At 35.3% G+C, this 15,480-nt stretch overlaps 2 pseudogenes; one reads left to right on the top strand and one right to left on the bottom strand.

Moving 5' to 3' along the window:
* Positions 1–1,160: 1,160 nt before the first annotated feature.
* On the bottom strand, positions 1,161–2,368 carry LOC120185399 (annotated as a pseudogene).
* A 1,891-nt stretch (positions 2,369–4,259) lies between these two features.
* On the top strand, positions 4,260–14,404 carry LOC120185398 (annotated as a pseudogene).
* The last annotated feature ends 1,076 nt before the right edge of the window (positions 14,405–15,480 follow it).

Here is a 15,480-nt window from a genome sequence, read left to right as displayed (position 1 = left end):
TTTAAAAAAAAATCCGTGTCCAGTACATTTTTGGATATGATTATGGGTATACTACCCTCCAAATAAATAGGAAAACCATAAAATTAGAACATTCCCATGTCGGACAAATAACTAAGAAATAGGAATTTCATATGATACATATCAACTAACCAGAGACATGGTAGTAATGATATATCAATTTACTGAGTCATCCACAAGCGATGCCACATCAATTTACAAAGAATACTCAACAAAGAAATAGTACCAGCGACTAGTTTATGGTGTCATAACCAAGCGCATATATTGAATTTCTTTTCTCATGATTGATCAATCATGGGCAAGAATGTATTCAACATCTAACAAACTGTCTAAACTGGATTCCATAAAGCTTAACTATCTGCAATATTTCTGGAAACAATGCATTCTAGAAGAAAAAAAGAAGATAATGACAATAGGTTACATGGAACATCCAACCTCAGACAGAAAAATAAATTACGAAAATTTTGTCCTTGTTCACTTTTTGACACCAACGGCAAGGCACATTTGTGAAAACAAATTTTCAAATGGTTTACTTGAAAACAGATTGCTTTTGAAGACCAGAAAATAGAATATAACCCCAGTACAGTACTTCAATGCAGCAAAGCTAGTGGATATGTGAAAACTTCATCACACCAATAAAGGGATCCTTTCATCAGAAAATGATTTCAGGACCATTTGAGTTTATTATTGGAATTGACACACGAAACCTAATATTAATACATATAAAAGTAAATAGCCTCTCGTGTTGCATCACCCCACATCATCACATACACTCCAACCCAAGATGTCAAATTACAGATTTAACTAGCAAAACATAAATACTTTTAAAAAAAAAATGAAGAAATTGGGATAAAATACAGCATATTGATATTAAGCTACTCCCTCTAACAATCAATTTCCCTACAAAGCAATCTTACTGGCTCTTGATAATGGACTTTGATATCTAAGAGCAGTAGATAGCTGCCGCCATATGACCAATGCCATTGTTCACAGATAGGCCGTAGCATCAGAATCCGGTCACACATAAATGTTACTTCTATACCAATGTGATATCATGTCAAACCAGGAACTTCAGCCAGAAGTGTTTAGTTTAGTAGCTTATATGTTGAATCTCATGATCCAGAAATACAACTTCTTTATTATTCCTTTAAATTCAACTATACCTTAGATTGGAAATCAAACTTAAACCAAACCCTTAAGACAATAAACTAATTTATCTGATCCACCAGCACAAATCTAATCTATAAATATTGAAGACAAGTAAAACTGTATTTGTTGAAGTTGCTCTTTTATATATAACTATACAGTCAACAAATTGTCAAATATAAATGACAAGAGAACAGTGCGTTAAGAAAATATGAACCTCCCAGCACCATAAGTTCCAACTCATAAAGAGTAATAATATAATGAATATCATGTAGCATTCGAATTTTAAGGTTCGGAGTATAGTAAGCTACCTACCTGTTCATCAATCTTTAGTCCATGAGCGCATGCCCTAGAGTAACAGAATAAAATTGTCAGACCCTCTCTGGCTTGAATAAAAAATAAATCAAAATTTAAAATATTTCCACTAGCTTGCAGCCATGCACTCCTAGTAATGGTGAATCAAAGGAAGAGCAAGTTCTGATTAATTTTCTCTACTTTTCACTTCTCACCATTTTGCTATCTAAATGAAAGAAACCATTGAAGTTCTGTTCTCTCCAACTCTCAATCCAAATGAATGTTAACCAATGACTGTAGTAAACATAGCTGTGATTACAAATGAAAGGCAACAAAAGTAACAACGAAACTGAGGCAAACGAACCTTAGAAGTTCAAACGGAGTCACAAAAAGAACAGCAGGACTTCCTGCTTCAATCTTCCCTTCAATGAGCTTCCACAAAGCTCTTCCTTCCGTTTGGCCCCAAAAGCTTCCTTTATAGGTTTCTCTAGCTTCATTACATCTTTATCCAACTCTTGAGAAACATCCAGAATACAACTATCTAAACAATAAATTTCAGGGGGGGAAATCAACCCCACTTTTTAAGTTTTATTTACCTCAGAATAATAACGCCGATATGACCTTTAATTGATTCCAGTACGAGAGAAGAGAGTTGGACCCCATTGGCGGATTCAAACTGACTAAGAAAATAACTAAGCTGCTGCGACGGTGATGCCGGCGGTGGCGTTTGGTTGTTCTTGCTGCTGCCGGTGACAGTCGCTTTGCTTTTGGTTTTGATTTTGATTTGGCCAGGGCCGTTTTGGCTGTTGCTACTGTTCTTCGTAATCTTCTTCTTGAACGGATTTGGAATGTTAGGACCGAAGGGCTTAGGGTTAAGGCGATTTTTCTGCTTAAGCTTAAAGCTAGGTTTTTAAAAGGGACTAAGTCTAATTATTCTCTCAGTCGCTATAATCTCTGCGAATTTAAATTTTAGTGTGTCTATTTTATTTTATATAGGAGTATAGTGCTCGATAAGATAAATTATTTATGAATCGTTTGTATGACTTTGTGTCTTTGTTTACTAAGCTAAATAAATGAGTATGAATAAAATATTTATGTTCATTTAATTAAAGAATAAACAATAGGGTAAATGAATAAAGTGTTCGATGAATTGTTCATGAACTGTTTGTATAATGTTCGTTTATTAAGCAAGATAAATGAGTATAAACAAAATTTTTATTTTCATTTAATAAACGAAAAAACACAAACATAGGTACGTTTGATTCATTTATGTTCATGAACAATCTCATTTATCAGTTTTTTTTCTTTTTATTTTTTTACATTTCAAATATTAGTGTAAATAGGGACTTAATTTAATATATATTTAATTTTGGAGTTCAAAGTATGAATACTAATCAAATTAAGGACTACTAGCATAACTTGACAATTTTATTTGGCTTGTAAATGAAATGGTAAAAATAGGGTGTTGCTTCTCTGACATTAAACGAACTAAATATTTTCATAAACTTTAAATGAATATGTCCATGAACATTAGGTAAACGAACATGGACACTTCAAAAAATAAATAAATGAATGTGTTATTGTAAATTTCAACGAACATTAACATAATATGAATACTTTTAAAAATAAATAAACGAACATGAACACGATACTAAAAATTTAAATAAACATAAATCAAACACAAACACCTTTAAAAATAAACAAACGAACATGAACATAGTTCGACTCATTTACATTACTAATATACACAAATAATTTTTGTTCGATTCATTTATATTTACAAACAAACTCATTTGTTAGCTAGTTTATATGCTCATTTACCCGATTCTCCTTTATTTTTCTTTTTACATTTTAAACCCAAGTGTCTGTATGAACTAAACTGAATACAAGGTGGTCTTTATAATTCAAACTGTAAATCCTAAAAAGTTTAAGGATTAATGACGTAAATTCACTAAGACGGTCACGAACATTAACTATACATGTTGTCAAATCCTAAATAAACTTGTAAACGAGTATGTTTGCGAACCTTAAACGAAATAAACACGAATATAATATTGAAAATTTAAAAGAATATAAATCAAATATGAAGACCTTGAAAAATAAACAATCAAAGATGAAGATAACCTTTTGTTTAAAATCAAATCATTCACACATCTAAACTTTACTTTATGATGTAATAAACAAGCTGGATGAAAGTGGAGGAACTTAGATACAAGCAAAAACCAAGTAATTCAAAGTTGAAGATCACATAGACAACATGGAGGAAGAGAAATACAAGGGGCGTTGAAAGCGGATTGTTCTTGTCGGTGTTTAAAATTTGCTAAGGAAAAAGGAATATATAAAGCTCATATTGAAATATTTCCCTCAACAATTAGTGCATTGGACTTTGCGTTGTCCTGTTTTAAAATATTATAAGTTTGCATGTATTAATCTTTGTTTTATCTTCTTCATTTTTCTTAATATAACATAAGCTTATGTTCTATATTCATTAATGTTTTTCTTAATATAACATAAGCCCCATGGACTTGGTGTTCCAGACTAAGCTTAATCTCGCCAAAACTTTTATGCTCTGAAACTCTAAGCCATTTGCAGAATATAAATCATACTTAAGACTTGCAAGGCTTTGTCGTAGACAATCACGCATTCTAGTTGCCTATCTTATAACTGGAGTTATATTTGCTGCAAAATTATATTGGATAAATTAATATACCAGAATTTGGATGGGATTGATGGGGGAAATGAGATGGGGAAGTCACACTGTTTATATAATAGCGTGTCGAGTTGCTCTTTCATAACTGAACATGGAGTATATTGAGCAAACTGTGATATAAAGGAGAGAAAAAGGAGAGCCTTTCTATGCATATTAGAGGCAAGCAAAGTATGGACTTAATCGTAATAGGAAATGAATTATTTACTCTTTATTTGGATTTGGTATATGGTTTTCTGCTTGTGTGAAATTGGTCCAGAGATTTCATAAGGAAAACAAAAATTTCGACTCAATATTGTTTCTGATGATGTAGGATAATTAGCTGGGCACCTCGGATTATTGTACTTCATAGTTTCCTCAGCAATGAGGTATGTACGCCATCAATGATTGAGAGCTTATTGTAATACTAGAAATTATCACTGTGAATCTGATTTATGTAATGACTAGCTGATACGGAAAATTAGAAAGACATATGTGATGAAGGCATTTTGGCAGCTTTAAGATCTAAATTTGTAAGAAACCGTGGAAAATTGAATAATTGAAGGAAAAATATTCATAAGCTGTAAATCTAGGATTCCTTAGGAGATGGTGGATTGTATCACACAACGGTAAGAGCAATTCAGCTGAAAATTCTCTTATAAAAGTTCTCTCTAAAATATGGTAGAAGTGAAAGATGATGTTTTGACACTTGGATATATTTTGTTATGTACCAAGAAAAAGAAAAGAATAAACTCATAATGATTGAGTGCTAGGTGGAAATATATTTTGAGGCCGTAAAAGAAATTTTCCAAGTAAAACTTTGTCTGTTCCGAAAGCGGGAGGGTAGAAGACTGAATAGCTCCTTTTGAATATCTGTGCTCTGCCACCCTTCATCCATTGGCGGCTTAATGATACTGAAAATATTCTAAAACAACCACGTTGGCCTAACTTTAGCAGTTTGGAAATGCTATATTCATGTGTAATTCGACGCAGAAGAGCTTTATATCCTACTGTTTTGTACTCTGCAGGAATGTGACTAGCTTAGAGCCATTGCCCGCCCTCGACTTCAAGTTTCCACCGTGGTAGATGCAACAACTGGGAAAGTATATTTGAAAACTTTCTGTTTTCCTTGAATTACTTGCTAATGGTGTAAAAATGTTTTGGCATGTTAATTTCTTGCTAATTGAAAATATTCTTCTCTATTAAGTCTCATATCAGGTTTCATATTTTGCTGAGGTCATATTACCTAAGCATGCTCATTTATGCATGTAATGTATCCTTCTTTTAAAAAAAATGTTTGATATGTTAAGTATCTACTTTTAAATGTTTGCTGGAAGTTAATGTGTGGATATTGTCTTGCTCTTAATTTGACATGATTGTGCATATGATCCTTTATGTAATATTTTCAAGTGTAAAAACCACCCCTTAAATCAAATTTTTTTGAAGTAGATTTGATTTGAAAACATGACTACGAGATGCTGCTAGTTTTTTTCTTTCTTTCTATATTTGCACTTTTGTCACTTTGTGTGGGTAACTACCACATAGGTGCTTCTTTTGGCCAATCAAACTTCCGCATTACTTAAGTGGGTGTTTGATTGACAGAATATAAGGTTGCTTGAAAGCACATTTTATTAAATTATCTGTAAACATAAATAAGGATGAAAAAAGTTATGATGACACTATGCTGACAGTGAAAGTTAACTTCGAAAATATAGAAAAAAAATTAGTTGATAATATCATATTATTGGTTCAAGGTAATTTTCTTCATCATAACTGTTAATCTTACATACCTTAAACCAAATATCCCCTAAGGGTGCGTAAAGACAATGGGCCCTCTTTCTTATTACTTCATCATAAAGGAAAATTAAGCACAAACTATTTTGAGTTTTAGAGTGTGGCAATTTGGTGAATTGGTTTACCTTCTTTAGCTGCATCATGCATTTAAGTGTACATTACCCAAATTTTAAAAATACTCTTCCACTTCTTATGTTGCTGTTTTTTTTTTTAAGTTTTTAATCCTCCGAATAATTATATTGATGAAGTCAGTTATGGTCATAAGTTTTATCACAATATATATATTTCCTACATCTGGCCTATAACTTTTAGTTTTTAGGACCTTATATTTCTTAGCAAGAATTGATCTTACTGCAACTGCTGTTTTTCAGGGAATTAAGAGTAATGTTAGGACAAGCTCTGGTATGTTCCTTAGTCCAATGGAGAGAAAGTATCCAATGATACAGGTTAGCTTTCAGGCTATTTCTCTCTAACATAAATGATTTTGATCTTTTAGATTTTGCTGATGCACAATGCATCTATTAATGGCTAAGGGGAAAAGTGTTAGGAAATAAACCGAGTACAAGTAATTTCCCTATAACCAGATTAATGAGAATGCAAAATAAAAGCGGAAAATTAATACCCGAAATTGATAACGGAGTTCAGCCAATTGTGCTTACGTTTCCGGACTGCTGCAGATCTTTTACTAAGAGAAAAAATTTACATGTGTTTACAAAACACTCACTACTCACAAGAAAGCTCTCTAGTGTTGGGAGAAAGAAATGATTTTTGGGATGATTTTGAAGCTAAATGAGCTAGGGTATTTATAGTTGAAACTTAGAGACTAATCTTGTAATTACCCTAAAATACAATGGCTCAATGTATGATTTATCCATTACCATTTTCAAACAATTAGGCAGCCCACCTTTAAATTGTGCGTTTGGCGGTGCCAAACATTTGTTGAAAACCAATTTAGCTGCCCCATGTTGAAATCAATTTAGTTGCCCCCTATTTTGACTTTTCTCTAACAATCTCCCACTTGAAGACTGATTCTAATTTGTCTTCACACCTCGATCAATGCAACAGCATTTATGATCTTGTTATTCTAGCATGCCAACTGAAGTTGAACACAACTTCAGTTTGTTTGTGGTCACCGTCTTTGTCAACATGTCTGCCGGATTTTGAGCTCCACTAATCTTTTCAAGTTTCAAAATCCCATCTTCCAGAATAGACCGGATAAAATGATATCGCAATTGTATGTGCTTCATCCTGGAATGAAAAGACGGATTCTTCGCTAGATGGATAGCACTTTGACTGTCGCAATACAAGACATTGTTTTCTTGTTTCTTGCCTAACTCTTCCAAGAAAATTTGGAGCCAAACCATCTCCTTGCTGGCTTCCGTAACAGCGACATATTCAGCTTCAGTTGTGGAGAGAGCAACTATCTTCTGTAGTTGAGAAACCCAACTCACTGTGGTTCCTCCTAGAGTATAGACATACCCTGTAGTGCTCCTTCTGATGTCAATATTTCCGGCTAAGTCAGCATCTACATAGCCTGTCAGTATCGTATCTCCACCTTTGAAACAAAGTGCTTTGTTTATGGTACCTCGAAAATATCTGAGGATCCATTTGACTTCTTCCCAGTGTACTTTGCCCGGATTATTCATGTAGCTGCTAACAGCTCCCACTGCATGAGCAATATATGGTCTGGTACAAACCATGGCATACATTAGACTTCCAATTGTTGAGGCCAACGGCACCTTCACCATGTGTGCACGTTCTTCCTCCGTCTTTGGTGATTGGTCTTTGGAGAGTCTGAAATGAACACCTAAAGGTGTACTTACTGGTTTAGCATATTGCATGTTGAACCTGGAGAGTACTTTGTTGATGTACTCAGCCTGTGATAACATCAAAGTCCCCGACTTTGTGTCTCTCTTGATTCTCATCCCAAGAATCTGCTTTGCAGCGCCCAGATCCTTCATAGCAAACTGCTTCGACAATTTTTGCTTCAAGTTTATGATCTCTTGCATGTTTGAGCCTGCAACGAGCATGTCATCAACGTACAACAATAAAATAATGAAGTTGTTGTCAAACCTCTTGATATAGCAACAATGATCTGCTTGGCATCTGGTAAAACCACTGCTACTCATGAAACTATCGAACTTCTTGTACCACTGTCTTGGAGCTTGTTTTAAACATACAAGCTCTTATTCAACATGCATACCAGGTTTTTCTTGTCTGCCTCTATGAAGCCTTCTGGCTGCCTCATATAGATTTCTTCCTCCAAATCACCATGAAGGAAAGCTGTCTTTACATCTAACTGCTCAAGATGTAAATTTTCTGCAGCTACAATTTTCAACACCAGTTTGATTGTAGACAGTTTCACGACTGGAGAGAAAATTTCATTGTAGTCAATACCTTCCTTTTGTTGAAAACCTTTGACAATCAATCTTGCTTTGTAGCGTTTACTCCCATTGTGCTCTTCTTTGATCCTGTAAATCCACTTGTTGTGGAGCGCTTTCTTTCCTGGTGGTAATTCAGCTAATTCCCACGTCTGATTTGACATAAGCGAGTCCATCTCATCTTTCATGGAAGACTCCCACTTGACTGAGTCCTCCACTTGCATTGCTTCATCATAGTACTCTAGTTCACCATTGTCAGTCAGCAACAAGTAGTGCAAAGAAGGAGAATACCGTTGGGTTGGTTTAGGAATTATGGAGGAGCGTCTCAGTTATGGTGTGACTGGTTCTTATTGAACAGTTTCAGGACTGATCTGAACATCATTTCCAGAAATCTCCTCGAACTCAGCAAATTCCTTTGTTTCAGCTTCGGTATTGGAGTTATTTGATTATATGATTAACCTGTCTTTGTACATCACATTCTCATTGAAAATGAAATCTGTGCTTCTGATGATCTTCCGATTTTCGTAGTCCCAAAACCGGTAACCGAACTCATCACCGCCATAACCAACAAAGGCACATTTGTTGGACTTAGCATCAAGTTTACTTCTTTCAGTAGAGTCTATGTGTATATAATAAATACAACCAAACACTCTTAAGTGTGAAAGGTTTATTTCTTTCTTGCTCCAAACTTCCTCTGGTATTCTGCCATCCAAAGGAACTGAGGGCCCACGGTTGATCAAGTAAGTTGCAGTGTTGATAGCTTCAGCCCATAGAAATTTGGGCAATCCGGCATGTATCCTCATGCTTCTGGAACGTTCATTCAGAGTTCTGTTCATGCGCTCTGCTACGCCATTATGATGCGGTGTCATGGGAACTATTGTCTCCATCTTGATCCCATTTTTTGCGCAGAAATCTCTGAATCTTCTATTTTTGTATTCTCCTCCATTGTCAGACCTCAACCGCTTGACTTTCAAACCAGTCTCATTTTCCACCATGGCCTTCCATTTTCTAAAGGTATCAAAGACGTCTGATTTCTTCTTCAGAAAATAAACTCACACATTCCTTGTAGAATCATCGATGAAGGTGACATAATATAATGAGCATGCAAGAGATGGAACTGGAGATGGTCCCATACATCAGTATGAACCAACTCTAACTTTTCAGCCTTGGGTGTCTTAACATTCTTTGCAAAGCTAACTTTTTTTTGTTTGCCAAAGACGCAATCCTCGCATAGTCCGACATCTACATTCTTTAGATCCGACAGCTTCCCTTTTGATAAAAGTGTCTTCATCCCTTTCTCGCTCATATGACCAAGCCTTTGGTGCCATATGTTTGATTTTCCATCAGCATCTACGACTGCAATGATATTCTCTAAATTTGAAGTTACATAGAGAGTACCAGTCTTCTTACCACGAGCAATGACGAGTGCTCATTTGGTAATCTTCCATTCACAGCCTGAAAAAGGTTGTACTATAACCTTCTCCATCAAGCTGTCCTATAGAAATCATATTTCTTTTGAGACCAGGAATATGTCTCACTCCTGTCAGCTTCCATGTGGTCTGGTTTGGCAGCTTTAGTCGGATGTCTCCTTTTCCGACGATCTTCAAAATTCATCATCAGCTAGATGAACCTTCCCAAAATCACCACTGACATATTTATCCATGATTTCTTGGCATGGGGTGGAGTGGAAAGAAGCCCCTGAATCCAAGATGCATGATTCAATCGGACTGTTGACGCTTAGAATCATGGCATCACCTGTCTCCTCTGTCACGTTGGTAGATTCCTGTGCGCCGGTATTTTTCTTCGGTGCTCGGCAATCTCTTTTGAAGTGACCCTTCTTGCCGCAATTATAACAGATAAAATCTTTATTTTATGTTCTTGATTTTCCCCTTCTGGATTTTGATCTACCACGATTTGAATTCCTTTCTGAAGTTCTCCCTCTGGACTCCGTGTGCAAGGCTGAGGAGGTTGATGCTTCACCCGATTCTCTCCGTCGAATTTCTTCGCTCAGTACCAGATCCCGAACATCGTTGAATTTTAATTTGCTGTTTCCCGACGAACTGCTGACTGCTGTAACAGTATCATTCCAACTGTCTGGCAAAGATGATAAGAGAATTAAAGCTCGAACTTCATCATCGAATTCAATTTCCACTGAACTCAACTGGGTTGTAATTGTGTTGAGTTCATTTAGGTGTTGTGCCACCGATGCCCCTTTCTTCATCCGCAAATTGAATAATCGCCTCATCAAATGAACTTTGTTTGAGGTCGATGGCTTCTCATACATACTGGAGAGAGCCGCCATAAGACCCGCCGTGGTCTTTTCCTTTGTTATGTTGAAAGCAACATTGCGGGATAACGTTAGTCGGATAACTCCGAGGGCTTGTCTGTCGAGAAGAGCCCAGTCTTCATTCTTCATGCCCTCTGGTTGTTTTCCTGAGAGGGGTTGATATAGATTTTTCTGGTATAGAAAATCTTCAATTTGCATCTTCTAAAATCTAAAGTCCGCACCATCGAACTTTTCAATTTTCACCTTCCCTTCGTCTGCAGCCATCGCTCCCACTCGAATCTGGCTTCGTTTGAATCGTTTCTGACAATTTCTACGAACCGTCGTGTGTTAGAACACCTTCGTCGACAAACTCGTATCGCCGATCGAATTTTACTATTCACGAAATTCACTATTCACGTGAATAGTAACATGAATAGTAACTTTGCAAAAAATTAACAGAATTCACAACCAAAAGCTATGATACCAGTTGTTAGAAAATAAACCGAGTACAAGTAATTTCCCTATAACCAGATTAGTGAAAATACAAAATAAAAGCGGAAAAATAATACCCGAAATTGATAACGGAGTTCAGTCAATTGTGCTTACGTCTCCAGACTGCTGCAAATCTTTTACTAAGAGAAAAAATTTACAGGTATTTACAAAACACTCACTACTCACAAGAAAGCTCTCTAGTATTGGGAGAAATAAATGATTTTTGGGATGATTTTGAAGCTAAATGAGCTAGTGTATTTATAGTTGAAACTTAGGGACTAATCTTATAATTACTCTAAAATACAATGGCTCAATGTATGATCTATCCATTACCATTTTCAAACAATTAGGCAGCCCACCTTTGAATTGTGCATTTGTTGAAAACCAATTTAGCTGCCCCATGTTGAAATCAATTTAGCTGCCCCCTATTTTGACTTTTCTCCAACAAAAAGATCACAAGCTTTGGTCCAAATTGGCATATGAATGACACAACAAAGTGACAAATACATATACATATTATAGCTGGTTTGATGGGAATGTTGAAGGAAGGTGTTGCTAGAATTCCTTATTTAATGAAAATGGCATCATGATTAATCTAACTTGTGGGAAAGACCATAGCGGAGGAACTAACTTCTTATAAATGCCATGAACTGATCACATTAATCTAAAGTCTAAAACCCTGCGCCCACCAGACTGGTAATAAGTAGAGAGAGCATCTCCTGGTTATATGATTTCCTTGTTACGAAGCTCCGCAAATTCTTTCGATGGGCCAAGGGATAATTTCTAAAACCGCTCGCTGACGCTCTTCAAAAAAGTTTGCACTCTTGTTCTCGTTTATCCAAAGGAACTATGCTCTTGTTTCTGTGGGTAAAAGATATACCTTATCTTTCTTCTGCTTAAAGCAGCTTGAGATGAATTTCCTTCTGTATTATGCGTCCGTTCTAGCATTGCAATTGTTAACAACTTTACATTTATCTTCTCCAATTCTGCAGTAGTGTGTAACTGAGTGCTTCTTCCCTCCATTTCTTTTTTCTTTGAACTCAAGGCAATTGAAAAGCTGATTTCTGGCTTTTCTCAAATACCAGCTGAAAATGGGGAGCTTATCCAAGTTTTAAGGTGGGTGTCTGACCTTAATATCTGTATAATATTTATCAGAAGGAAAAAGACTTAATATGTTCGCTATCAAGGCTAACATTTAGTGCAGCACAAGCATGAAAAGGATCAGTTTTTCAAGCCCCACCATGATTACTTTTCCGATACCGTAAGTTATCCGCCTTTCCCAAAGTTGACACGGTGAATTTATTGGTTGCCAGATATGTTCGTTCTTATGATATGCAGAAATCCTGATCTATTTCTTTGCTATCATTATTTATTGCAGTTTAACTTGAAGAGCGGTGGTCAAAGAATAGCAACTATGCTGATGTATCTAAGTGATGGTGTTGAAGGGGGAGAAACATATTTCCCTATGGTAATTGACTTTTATTTAGAAAAAGAAGAGAAAAAGTGGCTTGAAATTTGATGCTTGATTAATCATATTAAGTAGATGGTGCTTCTATGGCATGTACAATGACATTCAACTCATTTGTCTTTTATAGTTTTCTAGAGACTTAAGTGTCAGTATGCTTTTGGTACTTTCTTGACTTGCATAGCATTTGTTCTAGAAAGAGCAAGCGTAGAAGGTTTCTGAAATCTGTCTATGGTGTATTAAATTTGGCTTACATCTCTGGTGATTCTGTAGTGGCAGCTCATATTTATTCTCTCAACTTGTAATATTTAGATATTAATCCTATCAGAGAGTTGTATCGTTTAGTCTTTCATGTGTTTTCTTCTATCTAGCTTCTTCAAGTCTATTTGAATTTTCTTCAAGATGCTTGCCCCGTTTATAAATCGGAAACCTTATACTTTGCCTTGCAAATGGTTTCTCATTGTCTATACTTGTTGGTACGCAATGTTTAGAATGATCTTGAATTCAGTCCTCTTGTTAAAATTTTAAAGATTGTTTTTCTCTGTCAACTTCTCTTTGAAAATACCTTTGATGTTATACATTTCATTGCATCGGTTTGTCAAACATGTTATTTAAAATCTCAGGCTGGTACGGGTGATTGTAACTGTGGTGGGAAGATTGTGAAGGGGAAGTCTGTAAAACCAATCAAAGGGGATGCAATGCTTTTCTGGAGCATGGTTCGTTTTCCTGCCCTTATTCATAAATTCAAAATGCCGCTTTGCCTGCCTTTGTATGCAAGGGTGTAAATGAGATGCGACAGATCGCGAGTTACTCGAGTTCAACTCGGTCAACACTCAAACCGAATGGACTCGACTCAAATTCTTAACGAGCCAAAGCAAGCTGCTTGACACCTAACTCAAAAAGCTCGAGACCAACTCAAAAAAATAATATATTAATTTTTAAAATTTAAAATTAAATTATTAAAATGCAATATAAGGTTTTCATGTACTTAAGGTTAAGTTTGAGTTTAAGTTTGAGTTTGAGTTCGAGCTTGAACCAAACTTGAGCTTCAATTGAGCAAATTTTGAGAATGTATCGAGTTCAAGTTTTTTCGAGCTTGAGTCGAGTTTCAATTTTTGATTTCAAGTTCAAATTTGACAATTTTAAGCTTACGAGTTTCGAATCGAGTCTAGCTCAGCAATACTTGAGCTCGACGCGGCTCATTTACAGCCCTTTCTGTATGCAGTGAACTTTTCTTTTCTCATCTACTATTTGGCTCGTCTATCAATAATTTACAGTATAACACTCAAGGCTTCATGTTTTTCAGTTTAACTTCTCGACACTTAATTCTATCTTGTTTCAATATATTTTCACAAGGGTGTTATAAACTTACCCATTTTGAGATTGAATTGAGAGTTGTGTTAACAAATATTTTTGGTTTGAGATTTAGAAGGATTTATCTGATTTTGTTATCTTTGTTGTTTGCATTGCTTGCTTCTTCTAGGGGCTAGACGGACAGTCGGATCCAAATGGCATACATGGCGGATGTGAAGTTTTATCAGGAGAGAAATGGTCTGCAACAAAATGGATGAGGCAAAAGCCTACTTTCTGATGCTAAAATATTAGGGATAGGGGGAATGATACTATTTCACTGTGTCTAGAAATTCACATCCAGATGCTTTAGGGGAGGAGTAATAATTTGAACTCTTAAAGTAGGAGGATATTGCCTAGATACCAGAAACCGAGTTTGACCGGCCCTCGGACGATTGAGATGCCATATAAAGAATAGGTTACATATTGAGAAATGAACAATTTGGTATAGTTGCATCACTCAATTTTTGGACCTGTTCCTGTACTAAACATTGCTGCCTTTGCACAGATGTTATGGGGCATTTGTAATAGTAGCTGTGAATTGCTGTTAGTATGTCTCTCTGTTTTGAAACTTTCTATTATCCTTTTTCTTTGGTTCGACAATTTGTATTAATACATCTATGTGCAATTGATATTGTAGAGTATGAGAATATGATCGTTTAAATACGCTTAAAAAGTTTAAATATCAAAATGGTTTATTATATTTTAAATCCCTAGGATTAGGGCTGTAAATGTGATGAGATAGATCACAAGTTACTCGAGTTTGACTTAGTCAAAGTTCCGTCAACACTCGAATTGAATGACTTGAGCTCGAACTCGACTCGAGTTCTTAACGAGTCGAAGCAAATTACTTGACACCCGATTCGAAAAGCACTTGAGCAACTCAAAATGATAATACATTAATTTTTTAAAAGGAAAATGACACATTTATTACATAAACTATCAGTCTTGGTTCGTTTTAGTGTTTAAACTTTCAATTTTTTCAAAACTATATATAAAGTTTAGTTTTTATTTCATTTTAGTACCTATATTCAAAATTTAGGGTTAAGCTTTGAATTTTGTTTGAAAGTTTAAGTACTAAAATGGACAAAAATTGATAGTTTAGATACTAAACTCATTAAGTTTTTAACGACAGAGTACTAAAATAAAACACAAAGTAACCGTTAGGTATGGTTTTAAAAAATTAAAAGTTTATGTACTAAAATAGAGTAAAATTGATAGTTTAGTTACGAAATGCGTAATTTACCCTTTTTTTTAAAATTATATTAATAAGCATGAGCGTAGTTTGAATTGAAATCGTGGTTGAGCTTCAATCGAACTAAATTTGAGAATGTTTTAAATTCAAGTTTTTTCGAGTTCAAATTAAATTTTAATTTTTGACTTCGAGTTTGAGTTGAACCGGATGATTTGAAGTTTACGAGTTTTTGAATCAAGTTGAACTTTGAACTTTTCGAATTCAGTCGAACATATCAATATTTAAACTCAACTCAACTCGTTTTATAAGCCCAACATAGAATATCAAGCAAGTTTTCGAAACAGCCCAGCTTCTGAAAAATGCTCACTGAATTTGGAAGTTGTTCCATTTTAG

This window comes from Hibiscus syriacus, unplaced genomic scaffold, assembly GCF_006381635.1.
Source record: "Hibiscus syriacus cultivar Baekdansim isolate YM2019G1 unplaced genomic scaffold, ASM638163v2 tig00113123_pilon, whole genome shotgun sequence".
Classification (NCBI taxonomy): domain Eukaryota; kingdom Viridiplantae; phylum Streptophyta; class Magnoliopsida; order Malvales; family Malvaceae; genus Hibiscus; species Hibiscus syriacus.
The sequence above is the reverse complement of the archived record's forward strand: the minus strand, read 5'-3'. Positions and strand labels throughout refer to the sequence as shown.